General features: G+C 41.5%; 1 protein-coding gene and 1 pseudogene across 3 annotated transcripts in view; both read left to right on the forward strand.

Moving 5' to 3' along the window:
- The window catches only part of LOC115662566 (disease resistance protein RPV1-like), a 242019-nt gene that overhangs the window by 149112 nt on the left and 76082 nt on the right, over window positions 1–16825 (forward strand). The window lies entirely within an intron of this gene.
- LOC115663364 (disease resistance protein Roq1-like) lies at window positions 3394–14951 on the forward strand (annotated as a pseudogene).

Below are 16825 nucleotides of genomic sequence, written 5' to 3' on the forward strand. Positions count from 1 at the left end.
TAATCTCAATAAGAAGAAAAAGAGTGCATAAAAAGAGAGAACTGAGGGAGCATCCACTCCTCCGTTTGGTGCCATCTAACAAATTATAGCTCTATTTTACAGACAAGATATCAATCAACTCTTTAGATTTGAAATTTTGAAATGAAAGGCTCGATGGTTCAAAATAAATTCATTTCACATGGAATGGGAGCACGTGGTGCCGGCGTGGAATAGATGAAACATAAATAACCACAAGCATTTGTTTATCTTTACCTCACATTTCCAACTTCATTAAGAATATGACAATTTTAAACAAGATTAAAATACAAATTCACATCCACAATTACTAGCTCTGACCTTTCTTGACGTCTTTCACACATGCTAATTCCGTTTCAGATCAATTATTATCTTTTGATTGATATATCAAATTCTAATTTTCAATAACCAAATAAAAACCGAACGTATGCTTATATTTTTAATTGAATGCAATATACTGATTCTAGTTCTTTATAGCCAAAATGAAAAATTAATGTACACGTTACTCGTGAGTGGATCAAGCCAACAAGTTTGACTTGAATAGGGTGAGGTCCAAAATAAGATAAGGCGACAGCTAAAAGCATATGCAACTACTCCTAGTCCATCAATTACCAATTAATTAAAGATTTCATGTTCATTTTTTCTTGCGTGGTACCAGATTCATGTTCATACTTTTTCGTAGAGATTAGTTCATCGATCCTTTTATGCAGCAGAAAAGCATCTTTCGTTCCAACTTTCGCCCTTAGATTGCCATGCACAAAGGGCAGAGTCAGAGAAAGAGGAAAATTGATAACACTTCATTCTCTTTTTTTACTTTTAATTTGTGTTCATGAAGGTTTCTATGTGTCCTGAATTCATAATTCAAAAGCCTTTTGGACGTTACCTCTAAATATTGCTGCTTTCTTCTAAAAGTAAGCCCATACACTTCATTCCCTTCTTTGCTATGTTTTTTTTTCTAAATCATCTTTTATTTTTTTGAATATTTCGCATACTTCTTTGTTCATTGGTTTACTGACTTTTCAAGAGCTGAATGTTATGCCAACAAAATTGTAATAAAAAATGACCCAGAAAAGAACTCAAGTACAGTGTCCAAGTATTTCATATATCATTAGTAACTTAATACTAGCGCGTTATGCTCATTTGGTGTCATTTAACAAATTATAGCTCTATTTTGCAAACAATTTATCAATCAATAATAATATAAATTTGAAAGTTTGAAGTGAATAGCTTGGCAACATCATATCATAGATTCATCTTATATAAAATTATTGGCATGTGGGGCCATCATGAAATAGATAAGAGAGAAATGACAACAACCATTTGTTCAACTCTACCTCACATTTCCAACTTCATTAAGAATATGACAATTTTAAATAAAATTAAAATATGAAATCACCAAATTTGAACCAATAAAAGAAGTGAAGCAACCGACCCCAAAACGAATAGAGAAGCAACATTCACACAAAAACAGAAAAGAACATGAGAGAGAGAGAGAGAGAGAGAGAGAGAGAGAGAGAGAGAGCGAGCAAGGAAGCAAGAACAAAGACGGTCTAAGATTGATTGACGTTAAGCAAGAGGGAGAGTACCTTGTTCCAAGCCATTGGAAGAGAGAGGAACGTATCAGCTTGTCAGGAAAGCTCGAGTTTTCTTGGAGAAATAAGATCGAGAGACTTGGTACACTTTTAGCAATTTTTTTTGTTCGGAAAAAAAAATCAAGTGAAAGTTTTGTCGAGCGGTCCTTAAAGACCGCGAAAATTCATAGACTTTGGACATTCTTTTTTATCATTGATTTTTGTGAGCGATATGTTACTAAAGGAACAACTAACAATTCATGTTGTGTCATGTCGAGTTAGGATATAACACGAATATGGCAAAACCCAAATAAGACGTGTTTAGTAAACACATTGAACTGCCACAATACGAACACGACACTTTTAATAAAGCAGGTCAAATGACACGACACGACAAATGCAATTATTAAACGTGTCACCATATGAAATGTCAACACGACACCATGCAATATGCTAACCTGTATACATGCAAAAAGATGCAACACATTGCATTACATTTAAAGAAAGAGCAAAATTGCTTCCCTTGATATTCCAATTACAGGTCAGGCGCAACCTTTTGTATCAATATTAATCCTATGTAAGAGCCATAAAATTTTATCTCACAAAAAGCTCCAAATTTCGAAGTACTAAAGCCATAAATTTCAGAATCTAAAATTAAGAACAAAAAAACAAGCAGACCATGAAAGAAGAGAGGGAAAGTTAAAATTCCTCGAAATATGTTTGGATACATGTTGGGTGGAAATAATGTAAATGGAACTTAATTTCATTGATAGACTTCATTCTATTCATCCTTAAAAAGGAAGTAAGGCCACTTTTGGAAGAAAAGTGCAATTTTTGCATTTCCTCTCATTTTTTTTTGGTAAGGTAAGTATTGATATAACTTTTCAACGCAATTTACAAAGAGTAGCCGAACACAAAAAACCCCGCACATGAAGAGACACAGATGTGTGTCCCGACTGGTGCAAGGGTGTACCGACTAGCCAACGTAAAGCAGCAACACAAGCGTTGCAAAACAAGGCCAAACAATAGCCCACGAAACGAAAGGACAATAATCTAAACCACCTGCGAGAGGGTTATACAAAAATAGAAGGCGAGATGCCCCAATTAGATTGGATCGTTCTGTTGCGGGGGGAGTCTTGTACAGTCTTGAAGGACAATCCTCTGTCCCTAATGAGCTGCATTTCCTCTCATTTCTATGCACTTTTAGAAAGAAATAAAATGTGTGCCCAAAAGGAAGTATTTCCCTTTCATTTAGAATCATTTTTATCGACATCCTTCATAATTTAAACAGCTGAGCAATTGAAAATTTTTCCTCGTTTAATATTTAAGCTTTAGTTAATTTTATATATGAACTATGCCTAAAACTTGAAACCCACCAAATTAAAAACGTGATTGATGGAAATTTCCTCCAATTAGGAAAGTGCACGCATCTAGAGGATGAGGTTTATTGGGCAACAATTAATTGGCACTGGGATTAAACAGAAGGCATTGTGAAAATGAGGTTCCTACATAATTTCAATATCTTGAAATATCATAGATGTGCGTGAAGTTACATGGTTGTTCGAATGTGTTTTAAGGAAGTTTACTAATTATACTTCAATCTGATTAAATATTTGAATGTGTTTCAACTATGTGTTTCTGAACAAGTAAATGATGTGGGCTTTTTGGGGGCCTCTTTAGGGCCACCTTATCTTCCGCAGTGAAACAACATCAGCTTACTTAACTGATGGCCGTGTCTTCATTACCTATCTCTTTCTCAAGAACACAAACCTTCTTCAGCATTGCCTCGGGGAGAAATAACATGCACATTATTCGGAGTGACCAAGCCAGCAAAGCATTTGCAGAAAAGCATCCTAAAAGCATCTTTCGTTGTTCATCAATCCTTTTGAGCAGCAGAAAAGCATCTTTTCGTTACAACTTTCCCCCTCAGATCACCATGGGCAATGGGTGGAGTCAGAGAAAGAGAAAGAGAGCAGAGGAAGAGAGCACTGAGGGAGCATCCACTTCTTCGTTCATCTCTCTGGTACCCACAGGACAAGGTGACGATCAATACGACGTATTCTTGAGCTTTAGAGGCTTAGATACTCGCAAGAAATTCGCCAGTCATCTCTACCAAAGACTGGTCAATGCGAGGAATGTACCTATTTCTGTGTTCAAGGACGATAACAGCATCCCAATTGGCGAGGAATTTGATTCACAGATTTTCGGTGCCATCTCACGGTCTAAGATTTCGATCCCCATCATCTCCAAAAATTATGCTACGAGCAAATGGTGCCTCCGTGAGCTCATTCATATGATGGACTGTAAGAATAGCATGTCACATATAGTGTTGCCAATTTTTTACGAAGTGAAACCATCGGATGTGCGGTATCTAAAAGGAAGTTTTGGGGAGGCCTTCCGTTCAAGTCAGAAGCATTATAATGAGAAGGATATCCTGGAAGGGCAGCAAGCACTTTATGAAGTCAGTTTCTTACATGGATGGGAATCCGAGAAAGTTGCTAATGGGTACTTCACTGAACTCTTTTCCTTTTTTGATAAGCAAGTTTTCTTCTTCACGTAGAACCGATGAAATGCAGATGTATTAATTTCACTGCAAGCTCAGAAAAGGTCCCCAAATGTCCCAATAATGCCTCGAAGACTAGCAAACACTAGTACTTCCCAAGATGTCCTGAAAACTAAACCAACGACAACTTAAACCAAGGATCCCGTAGCGCGCAAGAATCATACATTTGTCTCCGTTCCAGAGCAAAAAAAAGGAAAGAAACAACAACCCCTCCAGCCAATAGTATCAATCACTAAATAACATGCCTAGAATGGACTCCAATGCTCGGTCTTCCAAAACTTGATCGCTACCGGATAAAATAGACTTCCTCATGCCAACGGGTTGGCTCAGCTGATAAGAATTGGACACTTCACATTTATTATGTTTAGGTTTGATTTCCAATGCCAGTAACCCCCATTGGCAGGTGATCATGGGGTAACCTCCTCTCTTTCTAAAATTTTTAAACCCGCCCCCCACACCCCACCCCCCCCCAAAAAAAAATTGACCTCCTATCTTTCTATTGGCGGCAACCTTAATCCTTATAACGAAAGACTCTTGATGAGCCAGGTGCACCACCTTATTTTATTTCAACAAGATCCATCTATTGGCATAAAAGGATTGGGAAAACAAATGAAATGACCGCTACACCATCTTCCCCCATTGTTAATTGTAAAACCAAAACGGCTTGCAAGTTAATTGGCCCAATGCATCCTTCATTATATGCCAGTCTTTTGATGAGATTAAGTATATTCACGAAGTTATCATTGAGTTTTGTTGTTTGATAGGCATGAAGGAGAATTAGTGGAAAAGGTTGTCAAAAAAATTCTGAGCGAGTTGCAACAAGATTTTCAGCTTGATCTTACTAAGCACTTAGTTGGAATTGGAGATCATTTGAACGAAATCAGGAATTGGGTAGACACTCCTACTGAGGTTGCTCGAATGATTGGAATATATGGCATGGGTGGGATTGGAAAAACAACTCTTGCGAAGGCAATCTACAACCAATTGTCGAATGACTTTGTGCATCGTAGCTTCCTTGCTGATATTCGAGAAACGGCTCACCGCTACAATATTACTGATCTACAAAAACAACTAATTAAGGACATACTGCAAATTGAACATCAAGTTGGGAATGTTGATGATGGAATTAGTTTGATCAAATCTAGATTCAAAGGAAAAAAGGTTCTCATTCTTCTGGATGACGTAGATGACAAGAATCAACTAGATGCGTTGGCTAGGGAGCGTAATTGGTTTATGGCAGGAAGCATAATCATTGTTACCACTAGAAATGAAGCCGTACTTGATCAATCTGAATTCGAGGTAGACTACAAGTATGAATTGAATGAACTGGATGAGGTGCAAGCTTTGCTTTTGTTTAACAGACACGCATTTCGTACGGACCATTCTCCAAGGGACTTTGAGAGTATATCTTGTGATATCATATCCACCATGGGTGGGCTTCCCTTGGCACTTCAGGTCGTAGGTTCATACTTGTATAAAAAGACAAATCAAAAAGTATGGGAAGATGTGCGGAAGCAATTAAAAAACCAACCACATAGAGATGTCCAAAAAATATTGCGAATAAGTTATGATGCATTAGAAGATGGACATAAGCAGATTTTTCTCGATATTGCTTGTTACTTTATTGGCCAAATTAGCAATTATGCCATGTACATATGGGAGGACGATGGGCTTTATCCAAGTCAAGGAATTGAAGAGTTGAAGTTGAGGTGCTTAATTAAAATTGGAGGTGGTGGTTTGTTTAAGATGCATGATCAATTGAGAGATCTTGGAAGGAGCATTTTTTGCGAAGGACAACTGCTTGACAAACGTAGCGGACCATGGGACAACAACTACAAGGGAACCTCAAAAATACTAAGCAATCAATGGGTAAAATATGGCACTCCTTCTTTTTCTCTCCCTCTTATTTTAATATATTTAATCTGATCTATTCTAATATTTCATTTAGCACCTTCCTTTCTAGGAAAAATATTTTTGTAAACATCCATTTACATCCATCATAGATTAATTGTGACAACTAAATAAATATAAGTATCTGAAGGATGAAAGAGTTAAATCATTTGATTCGATTTCATTGATATAAATTACATCCGTAAAAATTTAATTTACAATCAATTTAATATCCTTTAACTACAAAATATACACTATAAATCTTACCTTACCAATATATATATGTGTGTATATATATATATATATACACACACACACACTATAAATCTCATTTACTAAATGTCACGCCCCGAACCCCAACGGGCTCGCGACACCCCTCGATGGTCGATCATTGAACGCGACGTCCCAGGACGCGTCGCCGACCCAAACGAAACACCCAACGATAAAGGCAAGCGGAAGCGAATTTAAAACAACCCAGACAATAAAACATGACAAAGGGATAGCAATAAACAATAATTCCAAGTACACAATATCAAAAGGGAATAGTGGTGAGGTATCCTACTTCGCTATACAAAAGGGGGGGCACACAAAATATGGGGTAACTTGACCCGTCCTCCATCCCCGAGATACCCTGGTATCGTCTCCAATCAATCACGGTCGCAGATCCGAAAATGGTTATATAATAACCGTGAGAACGAGTCTCAATAAGCAACCCCCTATACCCCACATAGGCCAATGTGTACCTAGACAAGTTCAGCATGCAATCTACCCGATTACATATATATAATTCACATAAATGGACTTACCTCGCCATCCAATCACAAGCCCACACTGCACATTAGTCAAATCATAATAATGCAATAATAGTCAATGAACACATCAAAATCATTCGAGCGCCATACACACGTACGTTCATCCAATTCAACCCAAACACATTTCACATGCGCATCCATCCAACTTTCACACGACCCAGTCAACACCCCACAGTCGCCCTCCGATCAATCCGGCTCTGTCCCGGTCAACACCCCACGTGGACCTTTCTTACTTTCATACGACCCGGTCAACACCCCACTGTCGCCCTCCGATCAATCCGGCTCGTCCCGGTCAACACCCACAGGACCTTTCAAAAACAAACTTTCACACGACCCGGTCAACACCCTACAGTCGCCCTCCGATCAATCCGGGCTCGTCCCGGTCAACACCCCACAGGACCTTTCTTACTTTCACACGACCCGGTCAACACCCACTGCGTCGCCCTCCGATCAATCCGGCTCTATCCCGGTCAACACCCCACAGGACCTTTCAAAAACAAACTTTCACACGACCCGGTCAACACCCCACAGTCGGCCCTCCGATCAATCCGGCTCTGTCCCGGTCAACACCCACAGGACCTTTCAAAAACAAACTTTCACACGACCCGGTCAACACCCCACGAGTCCTTTCTCACAACCCGGTCAACACCCTCAGGTTGGCGACCCTCCGATCGATCCGGCTTGTCAAGCATACACGCCACATAATTCAATCAATTTCATGGCATTCACACGTTCAAATATCACCCAAGTATGTCCAGACAACCACAATACAAAATTCACCATGCTCTTAGTCATATAAATCAATTTCAATCACCACCCTTTCACCAATGTCAATCTAGCACGCCACATCAGTCAACTCAATTCATGCTCCCCACATCGGCCCACCGACCCGACATTCCAGTCAACACATTCAATTGATTCCAATTCACCCACGAGCGCCACGACAATTCAGTCATGCTATTCACCTCAGTCAATCACTAAATTAGCCACACGACTATCACCACAATAATTCATAAATTGGGCACACTCAATCTAATTAGCCCACGCCTAAATTAATTCCTAACCCGATACTAATCACATCCTAAACAAGTCTAAAAATACCCAAAGTACTAGGTAGGGTTTAGGAAGTCACTTACCTAAGTTTGGCCCTGGAAAAGTCGGCTCGGGCCTAAAATGGCCCGGGTGAAACAGGTCTTAGAACTAGGCGTGGCGCGGCCCAACTGGCGCGGTGGCCCGGCCAACGCGGCACGATGGGCCGGACGGTGTGCAGTGTGCGCGGCGCGGTGGCCGATCGGCGTGCCTGGCGCGCGAGCGAGCAGGGGCTGGCAAGGCGCGTGCCGGGCGACGGCCCGGTGAACGGGCAATGCGCCTGGGCGACGGGTGAGGGCCGAACGGAAGGCCAAGGGCCGAGCGGGACGAGCGACGAGCCGGCCAATGGGCGGCGGCACGGGCGCACGGCCGAGAGGAGTTGGGCACGTCGGGACTTCAGGCGAGGCGCTCGGGCACTGTTGGGCACGGCTAGGCTAGCGGCCTGGGCCCAGTTGGCCGGAGGGTTTCTTGGTGGCCGGATGGCTGGTCGGCCGGCCATTGGCTGGCCGGCAGCGGCAGGGCAGAGGGCTCGGCCATGACCGCAGGCCCGATCCAGGCCAAGGGCCAGGTGGCGTTAGGGCGAACCAAAGCGGACTTCGAGGCTGCGAGGGCTGAGGCGGCGGGCGAGGCGAGTGGTGAATGAGACGGAGCTTGGCCGGCCGCGGCAACGGCGCAGCCTGTGCAGTGGATGAGGCGGAGCCGGACGGGGGAAAAAGGAGCTCGGGAAGGAAGAAACAGGGGAAGGGGATAGTCGCACGGCCGGAGGCGGCACGGCGGCGGGGCTAAGCCGGGACGAGCTAGTCAGCGGCTCGGCGTGAGCTGGCCTCGTCGGAGCCCAGCGACGATGGTAGAGCCAGGCAAGGGCGGGTTCGGTCCGGCGAAGGAAAACGGGGAAGGAGAAGGAGAGTGGGGGGTTATGGCGTCCAACCAGCCGGAGGTAGCGGGGCGGTGGCGCCAGGCGGCGGCCGGCGGCGGTCGGTATGCGCAGCGGCCATTAGGGACGAGCTTTGGCGGTCGGCGAGCAAAGCGAGAAGCCGAGTGGAAGAAGCGAGGAGTCGGGGCGGAAGAGACGAAGAAGAAGAGGAATAAAAGAAAAGAAAAGAAGAGAGAGAGAAGGAGGAGACGTGAGCGGAAAAGAAGGGAGAGGGACGCGTCGCATGCATGGGCAGACATGCGCAGGCGCGGCAGAAGGAGGAGAGAGAGAGAGAGAGAGAGAGAGAGAGAGAGAGAGAGAGAGAGAGAGAGAGAGAGAGAGAGAGAGAGAGAGAGCAATGATCGCGATCCAACGGTCACGATTCGAACCCAAAAACTATCCCACGGTCCACGAAAATCCTAATTATAATATAGGAAAATGGCCAAAATAAAATATGCCAAAACACACCACGAGGGAGGTCTACCAGTCCAAATCCACACTCTGTCAAAAATCCACTTTTCACATACTCCGGGTAATACCGACGCTGGCCGCAATAATATCGACACCGTCCAATTAAATTCGTCCCGGAACTCCGAGAAATTCGACACCAAAGTTTGGGCTCTAAATAACGGCCAAATTCGATCGAGTGCGATTCTAGCGAAATCTCTATTTTAAAAACGAGAACCCGAGAGTGATCAGTTCCCGGGCGAGATTCCATTATAAGCGCACTGACGGATTACACGTTTTATAAATCCCAAAAATGGGCCGAAATTCGGGATGTCACACTAAAAGCATGCAATTGTCATATCTAGTCGAAAATATTGATAATATGAAGGACTACAATAATGAATGAAGATGAAGTATAAACATCATAGATCATCTAAATGAAGATTTCCTGGTTGAAAGGGAAAAAAAAAAGATGGTATGTGCCAATTATAATAACTGATAATTAATTCAAAGCAATAAGTTTGGAAAGAATTTCACACTTATCACATACATATGCTTGCTTTTTGGTACGGCCGAATGTATTGGTGGTGCTTCTATGATTTACGAATCCAATGTTTGATATTTTTTTCTCCATTTTGATTTTGAAGATACCCATCCCTCTACTCTACTAGTTATATCTATCTCTTTTCATTCTTATTTCATCTTAATAAATAAGATAGCAAAAATCCCCTTAAAAATATTTTTAGGAAAATCTTACTATTTTTTAAGGTTTTATCACATTAACCATGCTCATTTCTTATAACAAACATTTCTATCTGCCATAAATTATTTTATATTATTTATATTTTTTTGGGACAATGCCTCTTTTGTGCCAAAAACCGCTAGACTAACTTGACTATTTATAAAAAAAAAATAAAACTTGACTAACGAGAGGAAATGCCGTGCTTATTATTATATTTATATCTTTGTATCGATTATATATGATTTTCAGCATGAAGCCAATTTTTTCAACTATGTTTCTCTTTTACTTATATTGTCAATGTGATTTTATTATTATATTTTGTCTATCTGGATGCCTCATAGGCTCATGACTGATCAATGGCCAGGAATTAATCTTAGCAATTAACCAAGAGATGTTGGGCAAAGGAAACAATTTATAGTCTTGATCTAATTTGAAATAGTTCGTTGCTATGATTTAAATCACACTCTTTTGTTGATCCAATAACTTCTTAGCATTAGCAAAAAGAGCATACCATACAGGTGTTTGAAAAATGAAAAAAAGTCAAATCTGTTTTGAACAGACAGAAACATTGAAAGATGATAATTAGTATAGAAAAAAAATATTAAATGATTGTATGACACGAGAGATTTTGATTTAACTTCGAAAAATGGAATACTTATGGGACTAAATTTCAATTGTCTTGACTATTTTAAATATGATTTTATTTATTTTGTCATATCCTATTTCTTTAGTTCATTTTGATGAAATATATGCAAAAACTTTTGACGAGGTTTGAAATCCCCTTTTTGTATAGTAGATTTTTTAATGTATTACACAATATAGATGATGTACAAGCGAAAATTAAGAAAGATAGCGTGAAATTATGATTACAATAATTTAGTGGCTCTGTCTACTAATAAACTTAAGAGAAATTATACCCATTGCAGGTTTTTCAAGCAGTTAATTTATAAAGTAGAGAGAACGAGAGATGAGTCAAACCGTAAAAGTGGATCAAACCAACCAAAAAAGCAATTCTAACCAATTGAACTTTTGGGGGAAAATAACGATATTATTATTAAAGTGAAACAAAGCCATATGAGATTTTTTTTTTCACCATTTTCAACTTATCAAATGATCTGTTTTAGCAGGAACATTAAACATTAATGTTTTGACGGGAAAAGTGCCAAAAAAGTCCTAAACCTTTTGCATTAGTGCCAATTTAGTCCTAAACCTTTTTTTTTTATGCCAATTCAGTCCTAAACCTTTTGCATTGGTGCCAATTTAGTCCTAAATCTTTTTTTGGTGCCAATTCAGTCATAAACCTTTTAAATTGGTACCAATTTAGTCCTAAACCTTTTGTTTTTGTGCCAATTTAGTTCTTCCGGCCAATTTTGACCGGAATTTGCTGACGTAGATGCCTGCCGGCCGGTGGCCGGTCACCGGCGCTGACGTGGACAACTTAAATAATATTTTAATATTTTTTGAATTTTTGTATTTTTTCCTTTTTTTCTTTTTTTTTCCACTTTTTTTCTTCTTTTTTTTTCTCTCCTCCTTCCTCCAGCCGGTCGCCGGTCCGGCGACCGGCCAGAGGCTAGAGGCGGGCGAGCTCGACCTCGCCGGCCACTGGCGAGGGCAGGCTCGCCCTCACCTGCCACCGGCAAGGGCGGCCTTGCCCGGCGAGGCTCGCCCTCGTCGGTGGCCGGTGAGGGCGAGCCTACCCTATCCAGTGAGCTCGGTTGGCGTCGGCGTCGGGCGGCCGAGCCTCGCCGGCGTCGGGCGAGGCCGGCCTCGCCCGGCCCGAGCGAGGGCCGCCCTCGCCGACGCCGGCGAGGGCCCCTCGCCGGCCGGCGACCTCCGCGCAGGCCCCGCCATGGCCGGCCGCGGAGGCCATGGTCCTGCTTCTTGCAAGCATGGCTGCCTGCAATAAGCTGGTCAGCCGCCTGCACTGTAGCTTTTTTTTTTTTTTTTTAAAATTTTTTTTTTTTGCGGGAATCGGTTCCAGCCGGTTCAAATTTTTGAGGCCGGGCCAGGGCCCGTATGCCACGGGCCGGTTCCCGGTTCAAACGCGGGCCGGTCAACGGGCCGGGCCCAGGTTTGACCGGGCGGTTCCGGTCCGGTTCGGGCAAAACCGGCCCGTGGCCACCTCTAACGCGATACATAATTTAAAAAATAGAGAGCCAAAGATAAAACATCAAGGTGCATTTGCGTGAGTTGTTTTAAAGCAAGAACTATTTTTTTTTCTTTATTTTCATGTCATTTGTTCAAATTTCTAAAGGCCGTAAAAAAAAAAATTAAACGTGATTTCAGAAATCCATATTTATATACGGGAAGGATAGCAAGATAACAAATCGTGCGAATCTAAGATTTAAAAAAAAGCAAAAAACTAAAAAAGTAAAAAAAGTCAACTGAGAGACTCCATGTATTGATTTGATATATAACTGGGAAGTGAAAAGGATTCCGTCATTTTCTTTGTCCCGTCCAATTCCTTCGCCCATACCCAGACGCTCTCAGATGAACAATTTTAGAACTTGCAGGGAGGCGACTGGTTCAATGACTTGGTGGGGGGAGCTTCAATCGGAGACTCCAACGAACTCCTTTCCGAAGTAAGATGGCTTGAGTGGGTCTTCTGGGGAGACGATCTGCCTCTTCCGACGACCAATTTGCATCTACCGAAATTATCGGTGCTGGATTCATCAGGGAGCAGGTTCACAGAGGATTGGGAAGGATGGAGGAGTTCAGTCATGGTAAGATTGGGCGGAAAAAAGAGACATCCTCCCTCTCTCCGTGATTTAAGATGGGGTTTTGTTTTTGTTAGTCGATCCCCCACTCTCATTCTTTTGATAGCTTTATTCTCCTCTTTTTTGTGCAGACGGCAAAGCGACTACTAGTTCTCGACCTTCAAGCATGCGTTTTTTTAAGACGTACTCCTGATCTCTCGGCTTTCACGCAGTTGAAGATCCTCACCTTGAGATGGTGTTCCAGACTGGAGCATCTCCACCCTTCTGTTGGCAAACTCAAGAGCCTCGTTTCCTTGGACTTGAGTTACTGTTTTAGTCTCAAGGAGCTACCAGAGGAAGTGGGCGAATTAAAAGATTTAGAAGAACTTCTATTAGATCTACTGGTATTACAGAGATCCCTACGTCTATTGGTTCTCTGAGGAAGCTGAAGAAACTGAGTGCCAGAGGTTGTGAGTCACTGAGAGAAATCCCTAGCTCAATTGGGGATTTACAGAATTTGCAACACCTGGACTTGAGTTGTTCTGGGATTGAAAAGCTTCCCAGTGCTATTGGAAGGTTGAAAAATCTGCGGACTCTAGATCTCCAGTTATGCGGTAGTCTGAAAGGGGCAATTCCAAGTGAAATCGGTGACTTGTCTTTGCTCGAGGTTCTCGATTTCACTTGGTCACCGATATCTGACCTGCCAGAGCAGCTTCCTTCGGGCTTAAAGGATCTGCAGGTCTCTTGTCAGAGTCGCAGGTTGCCACAGCTTTCTAGCCTAATCCACCTAGAAGAACTCCATCTTCAGGCATGCCATCTACTTGAAGACATCCCCGAGCTTCCCTCGAGACTCTTGATACTCCGTATTGAGGAGTGTGGTAAGCTGATATTGCTTAAGCTCGACGGATGCAAGTACTTGGAAGCGCTTCGGATAACAAAGTGCAGTTCAATTGAAAGGCTTCTTTGTCCAGAATCACGGTGTTTGAAGGACTTAGCGGCTGTCAGGTGCAACAATCTAGTCGAAATTCGAGGTCTTCACAGTGCAAAGTTCTTAAAAGCGTTGGATTTTACAGGATGCGAATCAATGGAGATGTTGCCAAATTTGACGGGATGTGAGAAGTTACGATGTCTAATTGTTCGAAACTGCAAGAAACTTACTCAGCTTCGGGGACTTGAAATGTTGGATTTGATTGATTTGGATATTTCTGGTTGCAACTCATTGGAAGCAATACCGAAATTATCTGGAACGTGCCTCATTAGAAATTATGAACGAAAGCTTTCTTGTTTTCGCTATTGAAATGTTATCTGGCAGAGATAATGATGTGAGGAATCTTATATTACAAAGGTGAGACGAGTCATGTTTCTTCAATAGAGGTAAATAAGCAGTGAACAATCATTTTTCTTCTGAGATTCTTGACCTACTTAATCTTCTTTTGGCAAGAAGGTTTTCCATGACAGGGTCTGTACTTTCTTAAATTGCTAGTCTTACATAATTGAAGGAGTGGGGAGTTGCTCATAGAAGCTAACATGATGCTTCAGCCAAGATCAAAATGTAGACCCAAATGTCAATAGAAGGCATAGTTGGATTCTTCATCCTTGAATGGCCAGCGTGAACGAATAGAGTAAGACTTTTCTCGAAGCTCTCTTTTTTTAAAATGATTTGCTCCACACCGGGTATCTATTTGATTGATTTTGGAAACTCTGAATTTGCCTCTGTATAATTGCTGTTGATTACGTTATAGCAATGTTTTTCGTTTATCCTTCCATTGGCAGCTTCTGAAGACTGCAAACAGATAGCAGCTTGCGAGGCAAGAATGAAAATATCAACAAAGGTAAACGAGAATTACCTAGTGATTAACAGTTCCCCTATCGATAAACCCAGGATTTGAAATTTTCATCTAGAGGCCGATGAACTTCTGCTACTCATTATTGTTTACTACGCCCAGAATTTCCCAATCTCGAAAGTTCATATTTCTTTGAAAAGAATCCTTGGCCATTTTGAGTTCCTTTGTGAGTTCTTTTGTATGTCAAATTTGACTAATGGCAGATGTCCTGTTTGGGACAAACGCCTTTCGATTTTCCGTGATGAACGAAAACCCTGTCAAGTTTCTTATTGTTCCCTTGCTGTCCTGCATTAACCTTCTCAGAAGAGCATCACTTCCCAGTAAATATGATGAACTGAGCTAAAATAAAATTCAAGGTTCAAGTATTTCTGGTTGGTGACAAAAAAAAAATGTTAAAGTAGTTTTAGCTAGTCTGTCATATATGAATGTAGACCACCTTGACATTACCAGTAGTCAAACTGTTGTTTTCAAAGATTATCAAGCAAGGTAAACTGTTGCTGCTTCTATGACAGGTTTGGTTGGTCTACGTAACGATCTAGGCTTACTTTGGGACTTCAATTCAGTTAATTGTATCGATGACCTTTTGCATTAACGGACAATTTTTTGCCCGTCTGTGAAACAATATGGGACGAGGAGCTCAAGAATTTGCTAATTAGTTTGCATCCCGTTTGATCCTATTGTTGTCATGGAATCGTTTTATCACATGCTTGATCTAAGTCTGGCTAACTTGGCTGAGGAACTTCAAATTCCGTGCCAGAGACCGATCAAAATGAAGAAGATATATTTGTAGAGGACCCATCAGCAACAGCTGAGGACCATCTTTCGTGCCAACCTTGAAGAGGCTCGTGGGCCACTGGAGTGTCTTGGAGTGTCTTGAGTAAGTTTTGATGCTTGTGAGGATCCAAAACACTTTATCTGGTCTCAACAAGCACACACCTGAATGATTTTAAATGTTGTATTTTCAGTTGAGTCTACTTTTTGTATGCTCATGAGGTTCAACCTCTCTGTTAATCAAATATGTAGCTGCTGATTTTTTTGTACGTCACCCTGATGCATAGGTGTTTGATGCCGTTGCATTCTAATGTTATCACTCCCGAACTCGATGAGGCTCTGCAGAAGGAGGTATGCATTTCTAGTTGTACCATAGCAATGAAACAATAACCTGTGTGCTTATACTATATGAGCTGTGGAATTTCACCTGAAAATCAGTATGCAAGTATGCATGCGGACAATCTCCTCCATTTCTATCAGTTTATCATTGTGATACTATCCTTTGAATGTTGTCATATAGGTTTCTGATTTTTTTAATTTGATAAGCTCAATTCTCATGCGACGTTGACTTTGTAAAGTTTAAATTCACCTCCTAGAAAACTATCCTGTATTGCTGATTTTGCTAATGGGATATTGCAAAATAACCAAGTAACAAATTCATCTTTCTGTTCTGTGTTTTAGGCACTTCACCTTTTTAGCATAGTTTTATTGACGTCAATTGTGTTCCTAAACATAAACAAGGAAATTGTTGCTAATTGCTTACGTATCCCAAGCCTACTGTTTTCTTTCTCGTTGGCCAGCTGATGAGGCTCATGTTCATTGCTGTCCAACTGCGATTGGGGCAAATGATGTTTGTGCATTTGTGCCTTATCTTTCATGGTGTATATTGTGATGCTCCGATCTCAGTTATCTTCATTTTATGATAGTTAGTAAATCCTATCCTTCTTGTGTAGATTCAACCTACATTTCATAAAATTCAGAGAGCATCCCCAAACATCACAGGACGGAGATGTGGGCAGGAATGAGACAAGTCACGAGATGTTATGGAAAGGTGTTCCAAAGTTCTTTGCTAATGGTGCTTATAATGTGCTGCATGTTAATAATCTTCATAGGATTCTTGAGATAAAGGGACCTCTTCTAATGTGGTGTAGTAGTCGTCTGCAAGCTTTGGCATCATGCTATTATTTAGCAAACGTCAAATTTCAAAATGCTTGCAGGAAGACGGCATGTGCTGGTGGTTCTGTATGTGAAAGTTAAGCACAAAGTCATGTTTGTCAACAAGATTACCGTTTAGATGTCGACTTCAAGCTGTGAGAGACTTCTTTCATGGAAAAAGCGAATGTCGTGGAATCAATAAATAATCTGTCAATTGCAGGCAAGATTTTTAGTGATAAGGTTCCCAAAAGACTAGTTTCTCATTTAGAAGAATTTTGAGCACAAAATAAAAGTCTTCCTTAGCGTACAATCATCTC

This window comes from Syzygium oleosum, unplaced genomic scaffold, assembly GCF_021117445.2.
Source record: "Syzygium oleosum isolate NSW1041296 unplaced genomic scaffold, Sole_v2.1 Sole_v2.03, whole genome shotgun sequence".
Classification (NCBI taxonomy): domain Eukaryota; kingdom Viridiplantae; phylum Streptophyta; class Magnoliopsida; order Myrtales; family Myrtaceae; genus Syzygium; species Syzygium oleosum.